The 5,000-nt window shown below is 52.6% G+C and overlaps 1 non-coding gene across 1 annotated transcript in view; it reads right to left on the bottom strand.

The window, feature by feature from the left end:
• Positions 1-1,470, bottom strand: part of LOC126314375 (small subunit ribosomal RNA) — a 1,893-nt gene extending 423 nt beyond the window's left edge. Inside the window, exon 1 of the ribosomal RNA XR_007555816.1 lies at positions 1-1,470. This exon is cut by the window's left edge and continues 423 nt beyond it. This is a non-coding gene — a ribosomal RNA (small subunit ribosomal RNA).
• Positions 1,471-5,000: the final 3,530 nt, after the last annotated feature.

The following is a 5,000-nucleotide window of genomic DNA, read 5'->3' as shown; positions in this document are numbered from 1 at the left end:
AGAAAAGTAATCGCTGACAGCACGAAGGATGTCACGCGACTAGTTAGCAGGCTAGAGTCTCGTTCGTTATCGGAATTAACCAGACAAATCGCTCCACCAACTAAGAACGGCCATGCACCACCACCCACCGAATCAAGAAAGAGCTATCAATCTGTCAATCCTTCCGGTGTCCGGGCCTGGTGAGGTTTCCCGTGTTGAGTCAAATTAAGCCGCAGGCTCCACTCCTGGTGGTGCCCTTCCGTCAATTCCTTTAAGTTTCAGCTTTGCAACCATACTTCCCCCGGAACCCAAAAGCTTTGGTTTCCCGGAGGCTGCCCGCCGAGTCATCGGAGGAACTGCGGCGGATCGCTGGCTGGCATCGTTTATGGTTAGAACTAGGGCGGTATCTGATCGCCTTCGAACCTCTAACTTTCGTTCTTGATTAATGAAAACATACTTGGCAAATGCTTTCGCTTCTGTTCGTCTTGCGACGATCCAAGAATTTCACCTCTAACGTCGCAATACGAATGCCCCCGCCTGTCCCTATTAATCATTACCTCGGGTTCCGAAAACCAACAAAATAGAACCGAGGTCCTATTCCATTATTCCATGCACACAGTATTCAGGCGGGCTTGCCTGCTTTAAGCACTCTAATTTGTTCAAAGTAAACGTGCCGGCCCACCGAGACACTCAACAAAGAGCACCCTGGTAGGATTTAAACGGGGTCCGCCTCGGGACGCGAAAGCACCCCTTCGGCTCGCCCCACCGGCAGGACGTCCCACGATACATGCCAGTTAAACACCGACGGGCGGTGAACCAACAGCGTGGGACACAAATCCAACTACGAGCTTTTTAACCGCAACAACTTTAATATACGCTATTGGAGCTGGAATTACCGCGGCTGCTGGCACCAGACTTGCCCTCCAATAGATACTCGTTAAAGGATTTAAAGTGTACTCATTCCGATTACGGGGCCTCGGATGAGTCCCGTATCGTTATTTTTCGTCACTACCTCCCCGTGCCGGGAGTGGGTAATTTGCGCGCCTGCTGCCTTCCTTGGATGTGGTAGCCGTTTCTCAGGCTCCCTCTCCGGAATCGAACCCTGATTCCCCGTTACCCGTTACAACCATGGTAGGCGCAGAACCTACCATCGACAGTTGATAAGGCAGACATTTGAAAGATGCGTCGCCGGTACGAGGACCGTGCGATCAGCCCAAAGTTATTCAGAGTCACCAAGGCAAACGGACCAGACAAGCCAATCCGATTGGTTTTGATCTAATAAAAGCGTCCCTTCCATCTCTGGTCGGGACTCTGTTTGCATGTATTAGCTCTAGAATTACCACAGTTATCCAAGTAACGTGGGTACGATCTAAGGAACCATAACTGATTTAATGAGCCATTCGCGGTTTCACCTTAATGCGGCTTGTACTGAGACATGCATGGCTTAATCTTTGAGACAAGCATATGACTACTGGCAGGATCAACCAGGGAGCTGCGTCAACTAGAGCTGAGCAGCCGGCCGCCCGGGAGTGTGTCCCGGGGGCCCGCGCGAACACGCAAGCGTCCGCTCAATTATTCTGCAAACAGGAGGAGGCCGAGCTCCCCTGCACGATACACCTCGAAACCCTCTCAGGTCCCGGCGGCGCGCAGCGCCGTCCTAGGTACTTGGTCGGTTTCGAGAGAGGCGCAATCGCCCGGAGTTAGGCGAGTAGACGGTTTTAGTGCGAACACCCTTGCTCCCAACTGAGCTTGCCGCTGCCGACAGAGGCCCGGGAGCGTGCTGTCGTGGCATTGCCGGCGGGAGACAACACGCGCCACCTATGGTGACCGGCAGCTCCAACGCCAGCGCCACACAAGGGCAAAGCCCCACTTGGGTGCAGAAGCGAACTCTCCCAGCACAGCGCACGCGCCAACACGTCCGCACAACTGCGATACAAACCACCTGCGAGAACCGCTGGGGCGACCGAGCAGCAGACGGCGTCGCGGCGCCGAGTGCCAGGCGGCGGCGCATCCTCAACGCACACAGTCCTCAATCAGACCAGCACACTGCAGATGTCCACCGCGCTTCGCACCGGGCTCGGCTGAACCAACTTTGGCCGCCAGGCGCCGCGTGCAGGGTGCGCCGCAGCGTAGCTGCGCCGCCTGCCGAGCCCGTCGGCTGGCGCTCCTGCCACTCGGCGCCCCCCACCAGCCGCCTGTTGCGCGTGCGCCCACGCAGCGCGCGGCCAACACGCCGGGCGGCCCCCCTTCACCGGCCGGGAACAGTCCCACCAAGCCACCGCCGCGTATCGCTTCATACCCACATGGGCCTAGTCACGTGTGTGGATGTGGCGGGTACCGCTGAAACAACCGGTTAATAGCTGTACCGATCGTCGCCATCACAGATTCACCTCCAGCGTGAACAACCGCTCAACAACGGATTTCCAGTTCATTTGCGTATCTTGGGCAGTAAACGTAGATGTCCACCTACATTTGCGAATTCAACAATTCTTGCATGCCAGGATGTCATGTGTCACGACACGCTACATCAGACCACATACACACTGCGACATGTGCAGAAGAGAACACGTGGAAGGTGGCCCGCGCACGTATGCGATGTCCCTTCCGCGATCCACTGTCAACCGGCATCTGCGGCATGTCCCAGATATGGAACGCGGTCCACCAGGGTAGCACTTTGTGTGAGGCAATACGACAAAGTCGGAATACACGCGTCACTACATCACACGGCTCACGCTGACCTGACCTGACTCACCGCACCACCACCCCCAGCGACCCAGGGTGACATACAATGCGTTCGTACGTTCCTCCCACACGCCTCTACGGCGTACCACAGTGCAACCTAGCTGTTATTGGGAGACGAGACAAGTAGCATCGAGCACAACATATGGAAATTGAGATTCGACACCGTTGGGCACAGCCAGCGTACGGTCACACGTATCACACTACTTCACTCTGTACGTAACTACCGATGATCGGTACAGCGTGTGGGTTACGCGTACGACATCAGCGGACAATGGACACAGACCATACCACGACGTACACTGAGGGCGTCGACATCTGAACGCAACTGAACAGCTGCGAGGCTCATTTAACACTCAAACGCCAGACCGACCAGCTTGAGAGGACGGAGACACAAAGAGAGGGGCAGAGGGGGGGGGGGGGGGGGCGATATAGTCCTATTGCAGTACAATTGACAGTGGATAGCGGGAATATGTGGAAAGTAAGCAACACTCGCAAGACATCTACATGAGGATAACAACGACACCAGAGATTCCGAGCAGTGAACTATGTTAGGCAAAGGGACAACGTGGGTTAGGTTAAGGGACAACGTGGGTTAGGTTAAGGGACAACGTGGGTTAGGTTAAGGGACAACGTGGGTTAGGTTAAGGGACAACGTGGGTTAGGTTAAGGGACAACGTGGGTTAGGTTAAGGGACAACGTGGGTTAGGTTAAGGGACAACGTGGGTTAGGTTAAGGGACAACGTGGGTTAGGTTAAGGGACAACGTGGGTTAGGTTAAGGGACAACGTGGGTTAGGTTAAGGGACAACGTGGGTTAGGTTAAGGGACAACGTGGGTTAGGTTAAGGGACAACGTGGGTTAGGTTAAGGGACAACGTGGGTTAGGTTAAGGGACAAATTGAGTTAGGTTAAGGGACAAATTGAGTTAGGTTAAGGGACAAATTGAGTTAGGTTAAGGGACAAATTGAGTTAGGTTAAGGGACAAATTGAGTTAGGTTAAGGGACAAATTGAGTTAGGTTAAGGGACAACGTGGGTTAGGTTAAGGGACAAATTGAGTTAGGTTAAGGGACAAATTGAGTTAGGTTAAGGGACAAATTGAGTTAGGTTAAGGGACAAATTGAGTTAGGTTAAGGGACAAATTGAGTTAGGTTAAGGGACAAATTGAGTTAGGTTAAGGGACAAATTGAGTTAGGTTAAGGGACAAATTGAGTTAGGTTAAGGGACAAATTGAGTTAGGTTAAGGGATAATCTGGTACAACCACAGTTAGGTTAAGCGATAATCTGGTACAGCCACAGTTAGGTTAAGCGATAATCTGGTACAGCCACAGTTAGGTTAAGCGATAATCTGGTACAGCCACAGTTAGGTTAAGCGATAATCTGGTACAGCCACAGTTAGGTTAAGCGATAATCTGGTACAGCCACAGTTAGGTTAAGCGATAATCTGGTACAGCCACAGTTAGGTTAAGCGATAATCTGGTACAGCCACAGTTAGGTTAAGCGATAATCTGGTAAAACCACAGTTAGGTTAAGCGATAATCTGGTAAAACCACAGTTAGGTTAAGCGATAAAGTTGGTTAAATTTGGTATTGTGTGGGAAGGGGGCAGAGAGGGGGGGGGGGGTGGATAGTGGTGGCAGTACGCGGATGCCTGAGTCACCGTCAGATACGTCACGTCGGTTCGATGCTTGTAGCAAGAGGCTGGCGGGTCTGTGTCTCTCACTTCTGCAATTTTTCATGTGGTATAACACGAGGGCGGGTGGTGATATTTGGTGCCCCTCTGTGTAGGATGTGTGTTGGTGGTGTTGGTTTATCTGAGCAATGGTAGTTGTCGGAGGAGTGTGGTATTGTGCTTTTATAGGTGGACCTACTGGTCTGGTTATCATAGTGTCGACGGTGCAATGTGGCAGAGAGGGTGCACTCGACATTGTCGCATTCCAGATGTTTACGTATTGTGTGTCTCCGTTGCAGGCCGAGAGTAGTGCATGTTCGAGTGTCTGGCTGACGTGCGATTCACGTTGTGTGCCCAGTCTTACAGCACGTATAGGGACATTCGCATAAATCATCTATATGTGGCCTTGCATCATTTACTAAGCAGTGCCGTGAGACGACCGAACTATTAGGAAAGTACTGATGTACCGCATAATGTTTACCTTCCACCACACGGCGAGTATCGACTGTGCCCAGCGTTGCCACCGCAGGCAGCGGTCACCGTCACCATTGTGCGGCGGAACGGAACATCTATATCCTCAGAGGAGCACTCTTTGCCGCCGGGCGTCAGGTCT

This window comes from Schistocerca gregaria, unplaced genomic scaffold (genome assembly GCF_023897955.1).
Source record: "Schistocerca gregaria isolate iqSchGreg1 unplaced genomic scaffold, iqSchGreg1.2 ptg000558l, whole genome shotgun sequence".
NCBI classification, from domain to species: domain Eukaryota; kingdom Metazoa; phylum Arthropoda; class Insecta; order Orthoptera; family Acrididae; genus Schistocerca; species Schistocerca gregaria.
The sequence above is the reverse complement of the archived record's forward strand: the minus strand, read 5'-3'. Positions and strand labels throughout refer to the sequence as shown.